Source organism: Rhinichthys klamathensis, unplaced genomic scaffold (assembly GCF_029890125.1).
Source record: "Rhinichthys klamathensis goyatoka isolate OS25496 unplaced genomic scaffold, OSU_Roscu_1.1 h1tg000249l_1, whole genome shotgun sequence".
In the NCBI taxonomy this organism is placed as follows: Eukaryota; Metazoa; Chordata; class Actinopteri; order Cypriniformes; family Leuciscidae; genus Rhinichthys; species Rhinichthys klamathensis.
The window spans coordinates 809,172-824,728 of NW_026606771.1; the positions used below are offsets into that span (position 1 = coordinate 809,172).

Below are 15,557 nucleotides of genomic sequence, written 5' to 3' on the forward strand. Positions count from 1 at the left end.
TCTGACTACCATAGAGGTACACAGTGCAGTGTCGGCTGCGGTCCAGGCTTGGACAACAGGTGAGGTAGTCAGAATGGGTAGTCGAGACAAAGCTCGGAGGGCTGTATCGATAGGAGCAATGTCAATTAGCTGGGATGGCACCTTTCAGTACTCGACTCCACATGCTCTGGTTGAGCAAGGTGACACGGGTGACAGTGTCGTGCTGGGGTGAGGTGCTCTGTAGACGTTGCGTGGGTCGCGTCGAACACACACTTTCTGGGTGTGGGTCCTGTGCTTGGTGATCAGGATTCCCGGTTGTTCTCTCCGGACGATGCCTGCTGCCGGACCTGGTGAGATGTCCGATTGCGGCTGTCCTCTGGTTGGCTGGAGGCACCGGATGAAGAACCACAACAGCGTCCTGCAAAAGACAAAGGGGAGAGGGAGAGAGAAAGGGAGGACAGATCTCAGTGCTGCGGTTGGCAGCACATGGTGCATCGTGGGCATACACTGGCATGACCCCCCTTTTGCACTGTGGCATCACAAGCTGTGGCGCAGTAATGTCACCAGGTGCAGAACACGTAAAGTTGTCCCGTGCACGCAGCATGTGCTTGGTGAACTGCAGTGGTCTGGGGCACTGGTTGTCTGTTTGTTCAGACGCCTTGCGTGGGTGGTTGGAGGGGTATGAGAGGTGGTTTCTCATAGTGGGCATTGAATTGTCATTGGTGAGCTGGAAGGTGCAGGGTAGCGAATTCAAACCTTCATGTGGTGCTGAGGCTGTGTCTTCATGGCTGGCTGCGGGAGTTCCCGTGACCTTGGTGACCTTGAAGTCTGGCTCTGCGGGAGTTCTCGTGACCTCTGTGACCTGACAGTCTGGCACAGGTGACCTGTCTGATGGGAGGGGGAGAGGTTCCTGAACTTGAGCCCAAACTTTCAGCTGTTTGAAGTCCAGTAAAGGCTCAAAGCGATCTTGCAGGTCTTTGCCAATTAGAAGTGGGTAAGTGTCCATTGGTGAGATGTACACCGGGTGGATTAACCACATAGGACCAATTGTCAGGTGAATGAGAGCTACCTGTTCGAGCCGAATGTCGCTCTGGCTGTATGACTGCACAGTCAGCTCACACGTTTGAGATGTGAGAGTTCGATCTTGTCTCTTAGCTTTGAATCTGAGTCTTTCAAAAAGTTCAGCTGAAATCAAAGTGAGGTCTGAGCCCGTGTCGACCAGGGCTTCAAGCCTCACCTCCTTTTCCAGCGTGACAGCAAGGAACAGTTTCCGGGCCACCCCCTTTTCGAATAAGGTCCCCAGAAGTTTTGGCATTGGGGCTGTTGTGGTGATCAATGGGTGGTTAGGGCTGGTCTCGGGTGGTTCGCTGCGGAGGCAGTTAACCAAAACAGCCTTTCCTGGTCCTTTGTGGTGTTGGACCCAGTTATGGGAAACTGTGCTGTCATGCTCAGGAAGTGCAGCTGTCAGCTGAGGTGGCTGGATGATGCTGTCACTTTGTGATGTGACAGCTGGCTCTGTGGCCTGTGGCCGACAAGCAGTGTTCAGGGTGCTTGGTATTACGCTTAGACACAAGACGTCGGGCTCATCCTTCCTGTGTCCCTTGTGAAGTTTCCTGTGAAGAAGCTCTTTCAGCACCTTCAGGATCTCCGCCGTCTCTGACGGGGCCATACGATTTCTATCTGATGTGGGCTCAGACCTGGGCTCGTCGGTGGCATGTCGAGAGGGGCTCCATGGCCTGTTTTCTGGGCTTGGGGTTCTTGGTGATGGGGGTCGGCTATTTCTGGGTCGCCGGCTGGTTTCCCAGAATCTTTCAGAGCGCTCGCTCTGGTGTCTAGGACCCGCACCATCACAGTTGTGCTGCCCTCTGTTGGCCTGGAACGGTTCTGACTCTCTGTGAAAAGGGCTGTGGTGTCGTGGGGCGCCCTCTAGAGGCAGCTCTGAGTAGTGTTCAGAGACAGAGTAGATTGTGTGGTCTTTCAAAGTCTTTTCGGACACAATATTTTGCTTAATGTGAGCTTTGTGGGCCAAGTCTCGTAGCTGTTGGGTAGACATGCTACGGGGACAGGCCAGGATGCCTAAGTGATGACTCACTGTGGGATGCAGATTTCGAAGGAACAAAGTTCTGAAATTGACATCCTCTTCCATATAGGGCTGGTTCCGTGCTCCGAAGTAGGCTTGTCGGAGTCCGCTGTAGTAGGTCTGTGGGGTTTCAAGTCGGGCCTGCTGTAGGTCCAAGGCGGTGAACAACCCTTGGTCTGATTCTGGATCAGAGAATTCACGGATCAAAGCTTGTTGCAGCTGCTGGTAGTCCGTTTTGATAGTCTCTGTTTGACGGTCAAGGAAGCTGCGCACATCACGACTGGACGTAATTCTTAGCAGGTACAATCTGTCCCAAGCGGTCGCGTTGGTGACAGTTTGTAAGTGAAAGTCAATGTCTTGCAGGTAGGCATGCACGTCCTGGCCTCCTGCAGGGTTCGGAGTGAACGTAGGGATGTGTCTGGCCAGCTTGTCAAGTTCTTTGGGGGCCGTGCCGTGGTTAGGGGCAGGGGTTCTCTTGAAGGCCCCCCTCCTTGCTGCTGGCGGGGGTTCTTGTGCGCTGGCTGGTGGTGTCTTGAACGGTGGACTTTCGCCCCCCTTTTCAGCTCTTAGCTCTTGGCTGAAAGATGCGGAACGGCTGGTCAGGGAAAACTTTGTGGTGTGTGTTTCCCCTTCCCGGTCACTCTGCAGTCTATACGAGTGTTTCAGCTCTGTGCGGACAATGTCAAGTTCGTATTCGAGATTGTGTCTCTGCTGAACAAGCTCGTGGATTTTAGCTTGGGCCGCTTGAAAGTGTTTTTTGCAGGCCTTGGCTTTAGTGTCTCTTTCTTTTAATTCAGTCTCTGCTCTTGCAAGGAGAGCTTCACCATGTCGGAGTTTCTTGTCGAGTTCCTTTTTGGTTTCTTTCTCCGACTGCTTTCTTTGGTCTGTGTCCAGACGAAGATCAGAGAGGGCTTTTTGGAGTCTTTCCACTTCCTCTTGTAGCTCTGGGTCTGTGGTATCCTTTTTCCCGCGCTGTTCGTGGGTCTCAAGGAGTAGCTGGTCCAGACGAGACTGAGCGTGGGTTTGGTTCCTCCGGGCCTCCTCCACTTGAAGCTTTAGCGTTGCAGCTTCCTGCTCCAGGTTGATGCCGTGTCTTTCGCTGAGCCGTGCCTGGTTGACAAGTGTGTGAGCGAGATGTCCAACGATTTTGGCCCAGTCTTTGTATTGGTAGCTCTGGGTTGGATCGTGTTCCATCAGCTTGTCCAAGTCGACGTCCAGCTGCTCTTGGCTCGGGGGCTCTGAGTCACCAGCTTCCTCGGGCAGGAAGGTAGCTGTCATGGCTGTCAGCCATGTGTCGAGGTTGTCCCAGTGGGCTGCGGGACTGGAGGCACGGGACATACTGGCTCACTGTGGGCGAGAGAAACACAGCACACACACAAAGAGACCAAGGCAAGTTCGTTCTACCGTTAACGAATTATGCTAATACGGGCTATGCCGTCTATGAGAATTTTGGCTAACTGATGCAGACAGTTAGATTGGGACAATTTGCGTAGGTCAGCGCAGAGCCTAAATAAAGATTTTGACAGGGCGGCAGCCTAGGGAGTCACGTGGTGACGCTAGCTGCTCAGTGGTTGATCTGTTATTTAGCTGTCCTTCGTGTCTCTCATAGGCTCTGTTTCTAGGTGAACTGAAAGAAACAAATCACAACAGAACGGAAAAATAGCGAGATAGAAAAGATTGCAGTAAAATGAAACAAAACAAATTAATAGGTCTGTAATGAAATGGGAGATATACTAACACAAAGAGTGTTGCAGGGGATAACGAGGCCTGAGCCTGCTATCCAGATGGGTTTTACCTTATTTAGTTTGCCTGGGTGACTTGCGGTCACTCTGGTTGGAGCCAGCGTCGTGGTTAATCCTTCCGTCGACCCCACACTCAACCGCTGTGTCCCCGGGCCTCTCTGTTCATCTGTACCAAGGTGCGTTCCTCTCAAACAATCTGCAACTTTGGAGTGCCAGATTGCTGATGACACAGTTCATGTGTCGCACCAAATGGAAAGAGACAGAAAAGTCCGAGACTCACTCACGGTCCGCGTCGGTAACGCCGGTCAGACAAACCAGCTTGCCGGAAACCAACCAGAGATGCCTGTCGAATCACCACAGTGCCCTAGGGAATTCTACGTACAAATACAGAACAGGATTTAGCAAGTGAAACTTAAAGTGAATTAAGGCTTTCTTGTTTATCCAAATTGAGTAATTATGTGTGTAGAAATAAAGGCAAAGGCTTTACTAAATAATAATAAACAAAAGGAAATTATGATAATGTTGGTAATTATCAAAATGACCTAACCCAAAAGAGAAAATAGAGAATAAGGAAAGCCAGATGAAACACGGAGGAAGCAGGCTGTCGTAGCGTGTTTGTGCCACAAGGGTACGTACTTCCTCAGTGGTGGCCCACCTGACTTGAATGGACAAACTTAATTCAAATCAAATTCAACGAAGGTTAAATCAAATTTAAATAAGCATGTAAGAAGAATTAAAAGGAAAATCAGAATAATATCCGCTAATCACCAATGATAGCAATGAAGTATCATTAATAATTATGAAATAATCAAGAGAGAAAGGTAGAACTAAAGAGCAGGCTGAATGCAGGAGGAGGTGTACCGTAGTAGTGGGTTTTCGCCACAAGGGGACGCACTTCCTCTCTGTCGTTAACCTGGTTGAATCAGCCACCTTAATTTAAATTTAAATTCAAAGTTGTTTGAACCAAATTCAAATAAGCGTGTAAAGGAAGTTCAAGATCAGAATTATATCTGATAGTAAATCAAGATTACTGCAAGGTATCATTAATAATTATGAAATAATCCAAAGAGAGAAGTAGCAATAAGTGATTCAAAACAGAATTGCAAAGAGAGAGTGAAGAGACTCGACAGCTGTGAACCGACTTAGCAGGAGATGGCCATTAGATGGCTTAATTCCCTCCAAGTGGGTTAAACAGTGGCTGAGTCTGAGCTGAGACTTCACTCTAAATTTTAATCCAAATCCTGTTTGAATCAAACTCAAGCCAAGTACAAACAGTTAGAGGCAGGAGAACTATCTAACGTTCAACAATATTAACACAAGCAAAGCTTTCCAATGCGAATATGTATTGAAAGTTAGACTGCAAAGTTCATAATCACAGGAAAAATGAAAAAAAAACGAGAGAATTTTTAGAACAGAGTGACCTGTTTGCGAATGCCCACACGATGGCGCAATTTTCGTTCATGCGGGGTGAAGTCAGGGCGTGGTAGTGATTTGAGACTGTCACACACTTAAAGGTTGCCCTCTTGTATTTGTCAGCGGAATAACAACCAGCCTGCTTCAAATGTGATTCAAATCTAAGGGCACGCCCCGTTACTGCATAGATCACAAACATAAAATTTTAAATCTCGGCGGATTTTTGGTGCTATATTTCACAAAAGTGTGTGGCAGGATTTCTTCGCTGCACTACACGTAAATTGTGGACAACAGGAATTAGGCATCTGTTTTTCGGATCCAAATAACATTTATCAAATAGCATTTATGATGACAAATGTTTTCAGTGTTGGATTTTTTCGGTGCTATGTTTTACAAGCACATCTAGCAGGATTCGTCGCTGCGTTGTGCGAGAGAAAACAGGAATTATTCATCTGTTTTTCGACTCCCATAACATATATCAAATAGCACCTATGATTAAATATGCTTTAGGTTTTTACAATTGAGTAGCTACGTCAATGTTTAACCAGGAGTTTATCGTTAATCTAACGATTATAAGGCCTTTTTAAGAATAGTGAAAGAGCATCGTTTCACTAAATCTTGTCTTCACCCTGTTAGAGGAATCTCGTTCGGACAGGGGAGTTTTTAATATTAAAATGTAGCGCGTCTTTACAGAGGCAATTTTAATATTATTAATATAACTGCAGTTTAATTTAGCAATTAACAGTGACTAAAATGTTAAGACATATTTAGCAGCTGTTAATGTGCTTACCTGAATTCGGCTTTGTGCCTTTACTCAGTTTAGTCAGTGAGTTCGCGCTGCGCGCTTTGGCTCACGATTCGAAACGCGCATACAATACTAAATAACAATATACACATAGATTGAAACTGAATTGCTCATAAACAAATTTAAAATGTTCCCGCATCATTCTCCTCCAAACTGTAAAGTATTTGGGCCATTGGGGAATATGTATTCAATATTTAGTAATTACAAATTAATAACTATTGATACGGGTTTGACCCAGATAACAATACATGTTAAAAATCACCCGGCAAAGGGGGTTACGTTGCCAATCTGTTATGAACGACTGAATACAATGGATTTATAATCAATTATTCATACAGATCGGCAAGATAGATCAATTTTATTTATCAATAATAAAATCATAACGAATTATAATTCAATATTCACATACAAATTGTCTAGAATATATAGATTCTCAGGATACTCCTCAATGGAATTAATTAGTATCGAATATTCTGTTTGTCCAGCAAACTGGTCATGGATCTTCATCAATTTCCACAGAGAAATTACCTTTAAGAGACTCGCAGGAAAAGACGATCTTTACGGCCGTAAAAGATAGCTTTCCTGTTTTGTCACAATACTATTTAAAGTATTATACCATTTCAAAGCTTGTAGCTGATCGAAACATTTAAGTGATTTGAAGTATGAGCACAGGCAGAATCAATCAATGAATATATGTATTTAATAATGGTGATTACGTATACGGTTAATAAACGTTACAAGGAATAAATGTATTTACAAACACAATAAAACATCGAGGAAGGAGAATGCATATAGAAAGAGAGGGAGAGAGCTGGTGAGTTTGGCAAAATTCATCAGACACAGAACCGTTAAGAGAGACAACTTAGAGTCAAATCGTACCCTAATTAGGGCAGGCAATCTTAGCAATATTTAGATCTCGGTAAGAACGAATACTTGCTGATCATGTTCTCTCGTGTGTGTGTGCGTGTGTTCCGGACCCGGTCAGAGGTCCTTTCCGGCGCGCCCGTGTGGCGGGATGTTCAAATCGTCCGTTGAAGGTGTTGCCAAAGAAATGATTCAAACTAAGTTCGTTTCACTCGCCGGTGAGAATGAACAAAGGAGAATACAAAAAGGAAAATAAAACTGAACTAGACAAACAAAGGAAAGATGGGTCATCGCATGAACACGAGGTCCCGATGGACCAAGGCGTCACATGATGAAGGAAGGGAGAGTCCAGAGTACGAGCAAGCGAGAGAGTCAAGCGCGCATCACATGTTGGAGGAAGAGCAGTCCAGGGTACCAGCCAGAGAGGGAAGACAGGGGTACCGGCCAGAGAGGGAAGACAGAGCACAGGAAGAGCGAGTCCAGTTCTCTTTAAAGGAACTGGAGTCCACACCTCTGAGGTGCGAACTGGCCAATGACATTCAACGAAACTCTTGGCGGAAAAATTCTCTTTGTCTTGTCAAAGCTAAATTATGGCCGCATTCACAGGTTTTACGATCAGTCAGAATTTGTTCAGAATCATTTCAAAGATGGTAAAACATAGTAAAATACATTTTATGGCTAGTTCAATTACATAAATGACCTTGTCAGCTCACAAGGATTCTGAACATAGGAAGAAAGACATTTAAGGAGAGTTATATTGCAAAGTTACATTAAAAGCATAATTAACTGCCCTTTTAGTTTGTTTTAAACTAACACACACTCATAGGTCCCTTCATAGGACCTGGGCAATCGACAAACATAACAACATATCAAATATACCTCAGTAAATGTCTTTAAATGAGGAGAGTAGTAAAAGTTCATATATGTGTGTGTGTTTGTATCTGCGTGCATTGAGCACCCAACAGGGGGGGGTTCTCTGGAATTCCTTTGAAGCTTGGACTACGTGAGTGGGAGAATGCAGGGTTAGTCTCTGGCGAGTGTTCCAGGGTCGTAAAAGTGTTAGGAGCAGACTTGTTGGCACCAAAGTCCAGTAATTTTCATTAATCCTAAAAACTTTGGGTTTAAGGAAGAATGTGCTTTATTTGCGTTCAGGGCAGAGTCAATGATTTACCCCAGATACCTTACACACTAAAAGCCAAAGGGCCTGCTCGAGGCTTGAGGAAGTTCCCATATGGTCTAGCGGTCAGGATTCCTGGTTTTCACCCAGGCGGCCCGGGTTCGACTCCCGGTATGGGAAGTTCGTGTTGTCTTTGCTTCACTTATGGAAACAGCCAGGACGTCTCTCTGTGCCACTAGCACTTTTGGCCGGCAGGCGGAGCTTACGAAACCAGATAGGTTTAGGTTCTGTCCCCAACTGGTGTGCCTTCGATAGCTCAGCTGGTAGAGCGGAGGACTGTAGGTGGCAAATTGGCAATCCTTAGGTCGCTGGTTCGACTCCGGCTCGAAGGAGGTATTTTTCACAAGCAAACATTTCATTGGCCATGCTTCTCGACGAGGCCATCAGCGCTTGAGTTGGTAGTCCAGCATTTTGCAATCGCGACCGCCGCTGGAGGGCAAAAGCTCATTCCCTGACCGGGAATCGAACCCAAGCCGCGGCGGTGAGAGCGCCGAATCCTAACTACTAGACCACCAGGGAAGGTCTGCTGACTCTTTCCCATCAAGCCTGGCTGTGTGCCTCTACCAGATTTTGCAGCAACTGCTCAAGCAAGACCACTAAGGCTTGAATTTTCCTTCAGGAGAGGAGACTTCTCTGACCCTGCATCACAGTTATTCCACTGAGAAACTGTCACAGGCTCTGTAGGATTATCCTAACAGCACCACAACTTGCCATGAAAACAAAGCAACCAAGATCCCCAACATGTGACGCCTCCAACTTGAAGCTTTTTATAGCAGGCTCCTCATCAGACCCCTTCCTGACGTTGGCTCCAGGCCTGTTGATGGCATGAGATAAAGTAGATGTCTTGACAGGCCTCTGCCCAGTCGGACACCAACAAGTCGCGTGCATAGTTTTTGTTATTATTATTATTGGATTAGTTGAATAATATTTTAAATTGACATTCCAACAATAGGCTGCTTTGTCAGTGGGATAACGGTTACCATACAATACCATGCGTCTTTTCAGATGCATTGCATGGGTACTGTAACAAGGACCTTGCTTTGCGACCAGTTTATGGTGTCTATTATGCCAGCACAGGAATGGGAGGAAACTGAACCCCGAGGCGAGGCAAATGCACTCAAGGGTGCCTGACTGGTGGGCCAGTGGCGAAATGGATAACGTGTTTGACTACGAATCAGAAGATTCCAGGTTCGACTCCTGGCTGGCTGGCTGGCTCGCTCTGCCTCTTTTGCTTCGCTGTCAGCCCATAGCCATTTTATTATTTCCTTTTATTAGCCCATATTTTTTGTTATTATTATTATTGGATTAGTTGAATAATATTTTAAATTGACAGTCCAACAATAGGCTGCTTTGTCAGTGGGATAACGGTTACCATAAAATACCATGCGTCTTTTCAGATGCATTGCATGGGTACTGTCTTTTGTTATTATTATTATTGGATTAGTTGAATAATATTTTAAATTGACAGTCCAACAATAGGCTGCTTTGTCAGTGGGATAACGGTTACCATCGCGTGCATAGTTTTTGTTATTATTATTATTGGATTAGTTGAATAATATTTTAAATTGACAGTCCAACAATAGGCTGCTTTGTCAGTGGGATAACGGTTACCATACAATACCATGCGTCTTTTCAGATGCATTGCATGGGTACTGTAACAAGGACCTTGCTTTGCGACCAGTTTATAGTGTCTATTATGCCAGCACAGGAATGGGAGGAAACTGAACCCCCTGGGCGAGGCAAATGCACTCAAGGGTGCCTGACTGGTGGGCCAGTGGCGCAATGGATAACGCGTCTGACTACAAATCAGAAGATTCCAGGTTCGACTCTTGGCTGGCTCGCTCTGCCTCTTTTGCTTCGCTGTCAGCCCATAGCCATTTTATTATTTCCTTTTATTAGCCCATAGTTTTTGTTATTATTATTATTGGATTAGTTGAATAATATTTTAAATTGACAGTCCAACAATAGGCTGCTTTGTCAGTGGGATAACGGTTACCATACGAGCTTACGAAACCTGATAGGTTTAGGTTCTGTCCCCAACCGGTGTGCCTTCGATAGCTCAGCTGGTAGAGCGGAGGACTGTAGGTGGCAAATTGGCAATCCTTAGGTCGCTGGTTCGACTCCGGCTCGAAGGAGGTCTTTTTCACAAGCAAACATTTCATTGGCCATGCTTCTCGACGAGGCCGTCAGCGCTTTCAGTTGGTAGTCCAGCATTTTGCAATCGCGACCGCCGCTGGAGGGCAAAAGCTCATTCCCTGACCGGGAATCGAACCCAGGCCGCGGCGGCAGGGCCGGATTAACCATTAGGGCAACTGGTCACTTGCCCAGGGGCACATGACATCTAAGGGGCCCTGCGCACCGTCAAATATTATGTTAGATCACGTTATAAACGCAGTCCTCACTTTCCTAATTATATGCATATTTTTGCAACCCATTCGATCAAAATATAATGTTAAATCGCGTCAAAAACAGCGTCTGTATTCCTGCGCAGTGAGCGAGAGCGAGCTATCATGTCGACTCGCGTCGCGTGACTTGACGCTCTGAAATTTGAAGTGATGGAGAAGCGGTTGCCTAACATAAAGGTCTCGACTGTTTAGCGTTATATTTTGCCAACGAAGTCAAATTGAAACTGTGATATTGCTTCGTGCCGTTATAAAACAGCAAAAGACTTTAAGTAGCCTATAGGCATTCTGTTTGTGCTGCGTGATTTAAATAGAAGTGCGCACTTTGCTCACGCGATCAGCATGGTGATCTGGTGTTTTCTCCAAAATGAAAGCTCAAGGGTTTATTTCTGGCAATTAAAGAAATTAGGACAATTGTACTTTTCCTATACTGTGTAATGTAATGCAAAATACTTTTAGGCTACATTTATAGGAGGTAGGCCTATATGATTTTACGTCATAGGAATAATTATATAAATCATTATTATAATAATTGTTTGGCATCCTAAAACACCAGTGATAATGTAATGCAGACTGAGACTCTATATCATAACTAAAAAGATGTTTGAGCCCTCTTTAATGTCCAGGTACAAGTCAATGCTTTTTCTTTGTTCAATGTGCGCACAGTTCATGGGTTAAAGCCGGTTGAAGCTCTTAATTGTGAGCTCTCAAAGTGCACCAGATTGATGCATTTAACCTTAAAATGTACAAAATTTTCTTGCGGGGGAGCATGCCCCCGTACCCCCCTAGAGGGATAGAGTTCCACCCAACATAGTTTTATAAAATCCTATGGGAAACACAGATCATTTATGAAGTAATATGTACAACAAAGTTCCTTTTAAGTCAGTAATACAGTTAATGCCAAATTAAAATGTCCTTGGACAACCTACATTTGGCCTGCCTAAGGGGGGGCCTACAAGACATTGTGTCCAGGGCCCTCTGAATTCTTAATCCGGCCCTGCGCGGCGGTGAGAACGCCGAATCCTAACCACCAGGGAAGGTCTGCTGACTCTTTCCCGTCAAGCCTGGCTGTGTGCCTCTACCAGATTTTGCAGCAACTGCTCAAGCAAGACCACTAAGGCTTGAATTTTCCTTCAGGAGAGGAGACTTCTCTGACCCTGGATCACAGTTATTCCACTGAGAAACTGTCACAGGCTCTGTAGGAATATCCTAACAGCACCACAACTTGCCATGAAAACAAAGCAACCAAGATCCCCAACATGTGACGCCTCCAACTTGAAGCTTTTTATAGCAGGCTCCTCATCAGACCCCTTCCTGACGTTGGCTCCAGGCCTGTTGATGGCATGAGATAAAGTAGATGTCATGACAGGCCTCTGCCCAGTCGGACACCAACAAGTCGCGTGCATAGTTTTTGTTATTATTATTATTGGATTAGTTGAATAATATTTTAAATTGACAGTCTGCAATAGGCTGCTTTGTCAGTGGGATAACGGTTACCATACAATACCATGCGTCTTTTCAGATGCATTGCATGGGTACTGTAACAAGGACCTTGCTTTGCGACCAGTTTATAGTGTCTATTATGCCAGCACAGGAATGGGAGGAAACTGAACCCCCTGGGCGAGGCAAATGAGAGCTCCCTCCGATGAGCCTGATGAAATTGAATTCAGTAAACAATCCCTTCGGATCATTCCCATATTCTTAAAGGGGGGCGGTCACACACTAAAAGCCAAAGGGCCTGCTCGAGGCTTGAGGAAGTTCCCATATGGTCTAGCGGTCAGGATTTCTGGTTTTCACCCAGGCGGCCCGGGTTTGACTCCCGGTATGGGAAGTTCGTGTTGTCTTTGCTTCACTTATGGAAACAGCCAGGACGTCTCTCTGTGCCACTAGCACTTTTGGCCGGCAGGCGGAGCTTACGAAACCTGATAGGTTTAGGTTCTGTCCCCAACCGGTGTGCCTTCGATAGCTCAGCTGGTAGAGCGGAGGACTGTAGGTGGCAAATTGGCAATCCTTAGGTCGCTGGTTCGATTCCGGCTCGAAGGAGGTCTTTTTCACAAGCAAACATTTCATTGGCCATGCTTCTCGACGAGGCCATCTGCGCTTGAGTTGGTAGTCCAGCATTTTGCAATCGCGACCGCCGCTGGAGGGCAAAAGCTCATTCCCTGACCGGGAATCGAACCCAAGCCGCGGCGGCAGGGCCGGATTAACCATTAGGGCAACTGGTCACTTGCCCAGGGGCACATGACATCTAAGGGGCCCTGCGCACCGTCAAATATTATGTTAGATCACGTTATAAACGCAGTCCTCACTTTCCTAATTATATGCATATTTTTGCAACCCATTCGATCAAAATATAATGTTAAATCGCGTCAAAAACAGCGTCTGTATTCCTGCGCAGTGAGCGAGAGCGAGCTATCATGTCGACTCGCGTCGCGTGACTTGACGCTCTGAAATTTGAAGTGATGGAGAAGCGGTTGCCTAACATAAAGGTCTCGACTGTTTAGCGTTATATTTTGCCAACGAAGTCAAATTGAAACTGTGATATTGCTTCGTGCCGTTATAAAACAGCAAAAGACTTTAAGTAGCCTATAGGCATTCTGTTTGTGCTGCGTGATTTAAATAGAAGTGCGCACTTTGCTCACGCGATCAGCATGGTGATCTGGTGTTTTCTCCAAAATGAAAGCTCAAGGGTTTATTTCTGGCAATTAAAGAAATTAGGACAATTGTACTTTTCCTATACTGTGTAATGTAATGCAAAATACTTTTAGGCTACATTTATAGGAGGTAGGCCTATATGATTTTACGTCATAGGAATAATTATATAAATCATTATTATAATAATTGTTTGGCATCCTAAAACACCAGTGATTATGTAATGCAGACTGAGACTCTATATCATAACTAAAAAGATGTTTGAGCCCTCTTTAATGTCCAGGTACAAGTCAGCATTTTGCAATCGCGACCGCCGCTGGAGGGCAAAAGCTCATTCCCTGACCGGGAATCGAACCCAAGCCGCGGCGGTGAGAGCGCCGAATCCTAACCACTAGACCACCAGGGAAGGTCTGCTAACTCTTTCCCGTCAAGCCTGGCTGTGTGCCTCTACCAGATTTTGCAGCAACTGCTCAAGCAAGACCACTAAGGCTTTCCCGTCAAGCCTGGCTGTGTGCCTCTACCAGATTTTGCAGCAACTGCTCAAGCAAGACCACTAAGGCTTGAATTTTCCTTCAGGAGAGGAGACTTCTCTGACCCTGGATCACAGTTATTCCACTGAGAAACTGTCACAGGCTCTGTAGGAATATCCTAACAGCACCACAACTTGCCATGAAAACAAAGCAACCAAGATCCCCAACATGTGACGCCTCCAACTTGAAGCTTTTTATAGCAGGCTCCTCATCAGACCCCTTCCTGACGTTGGCTCCAGGCCTGTTGATGGCATGAGATAAAGTAGATGTCTTGACAGGCCTCTGCCCAGTCGGACACCAACAAGTCGCGTGCATAGTTTTTGTTATTATTATTATTGGATTAGTTGAATAATATTTTAAATTGACAGTCCAACAATAGGCTGCTTTGTCAGTGGGATAACGGTTACCATAAAATACCATGCGTCTTTTCAGATGCATTGCATGGGTACTGTCTTTTTTTATTATTATTATTGGATTAGTTGAATAATATTTTAAATTGACAGTCCAACAATAGGCTGCTTTGTCAGTGGGATAACGGTTACCATCGCGTGCATAGTTTTTGTTATTATTATTATTGGATTAGTTGAATAATATTTTAAATTGACAGTCCAACAATAGGCTGCTTTGTCAGTGGGATAACGGTTACCATACAATACCATGCGTCTTTTCAGATGCATTGCATGGGTACTGTAACAAGGACCTTGCTTTGCGACCAGTTTATAGTGTCTATTATGCCAGCACAGGAATGGGAGGAAACTGAACCCCCTGGGCGAGGCAAATGCACTCAAGGGTGCCTGACTGGTGGGCCAGTGGCGAAATGGATAACACGTTTGACTACGAATCAGAAGATTCCAGGTTCGACTCCTGGCTCGCTCTGCCTCTTTTGCTTCGCTGTCAGCCCATAGCCATTTTATTATTTCCTTTTATTAGCCCATATTTTTTGTTATTATTATTATTGGATTAGTTGAATAATATTTTAAATTGACAGTCCAACAATAGGCTGCTTTGTCAGTGGGATAACGGTTACCATACAATACCATGCTCTTTTCAGATGCATTGCATGGGTACTGTCTTTTGTTATTATTATTATTGGATTAGTTGAATAATATTTTAAATTGACAGTCCAACAATAGGCTGCTTTGTCAGTGGGATAACGGTTACCATACAATACCATGTGTCTTTTCAGATGCATTGCATGGGTACTGTAACAAGGACCTTGCTTTGCGACCAGTTTATAGTGTCTATTATGCCAGCACAGGAATGGGAGGAAACTGAACCCCCTGGGCGAGGCAAATGCACTCAAGGGTGCCTGACTGGTGGGCCAGTGGCGCAATGGATAACGCGTCTGACTACGAATCAGAAGATTCCAGGTTCGACTCTTGGCTGGCACGCTCTGCCTCTTTTGGTTCGCTGTCAGCCCATAGCCATTTTATTATTTCCTTTTATTAGCCCATATTTTTTGTTATTATTATTATTGGATTAGTTGAATAATATTTTAAATTGACAGTCCAACAATAGGCTGCTTTGTCAGTGGGATAACGGTTACCATACGAGCTTACGAAACCTCATAGGTTTAGGTTCTGTCCCCAGCCGGTGTGCCTTCGATAGCTCAGCTGGTAGAGCGGAGGACTGTAGGTGGCAAATTGGCAATCCTTAGGTCGCTGGTTCGACTCCGGCTCGAAGGAGGTCTTTTTCACAAGCAAACATTTCATTGGCCATGCTTCTCGACGAGGCCGTCAGCGCTTGAGTTGGTAGTCCAGCATTTTGCAATCGCGACCGCCGCTGGAGGGCAAAAGCTCATTCCCTGACCGGGAATCGAACCCATGCCGCGGCGGTGAGAGCACCAAATCCTAACCACTAGACCACCAGGGAAGGTCTGCTGACTCTTTCCCGTCAAGCCTGGCTGTGTGCCT

The 15,557-nt window shown here is 45.5% G+C and overlaps 7 non-coding genes across 7 annotated transcripts; all 7 read left to right on the forward strand.

Moving 5' to 3' along the window:
• The first annotated feature begins 8,108 nt into the window (after positions 1–8,108).
• trnae-uuc (transfer RNA glutamic acid (anticodon UUC)) lies at positions 8,109–8,180 on the forward strand. Its single transcript has one exon. It is a non-coding gene; the product is annotated as a tRNA-Glu (tRNA).
• A 125-nt stretch (positions 8,181–8,305) lies between these two features.
• Positions 8,306–8,392, forward strand: trnay-gua (transfer RNA tyrosine (anticodon GUA)). The gene is given in 2 exon segments: positions 8,306–8,342; positions 8,357–8,392. It is a non-coding gene; the product is annotated as a tRNA-Tyr (tRNA).
• Positions 8,393–9,828: 1,436 nt separating this feature from the next.
• On the forward strand, positions 9,829–9,901 carry trnac-aca (transfer RNA cysteine (anticodon ACA)). The gene has a single exon. It is a non-coding gene; the product is annotated as a tRNA-Cys (tRNA).
• A 207-nt stretch (positions 9,902–10,108) lies between these two features.
• On the forward strand, positions 10,109–10,195 carry trnay-gua (transfer RNA tyrosine (anticodon GUA)). Its single transcript is given in 2 exon segments — positions 10,109–10,145; positions 10,160–10,195. It is a non-coding gene; the product is annotated as a tRNA-Tyr (tRNA).
• Positions 10,196–12,221: 2,026 nt separating this feature from the next.
• trnae-uuc (transfer RNA glutamic acid (anticodon UUC)) lies at positions 12,222–12,293 on the forward strand. Its single transcript has one exon. It is a non-coding gene; the product is annotated as a tRNA-Glu (tRNA).
• A 125-nt stretch (positions 12,294–12,418) lies between these two features.
• Positions 12,419–12,505, forward strand: trnay-gua (transfer RNA tyrosine (anticodon GUA)). Its single transcript is given in 2 exon segments — positions 12,419–12,455; positions 12,470–12,505. It is a non-coding gene; the product is annotated as a tRNA-Tyr (tRNA).
• Positions 12,506–15,242: 2,737 nt separating this feature from the next.
• On the forward strand, positions 15,243–15,329 carry trnay-gua (transfer RNA tyrosine (anticodon GUA)). Its single transcript is given in 2 exon segments — positions 15,243–15,279; positions 15,294–15,329. It is a non-coding gene; the product is annotated as a tRNA-Tyr (tRNA).
• The last annotated feature ends 228 nt before the right edge of the window (positions 15,330–15,557 follow it).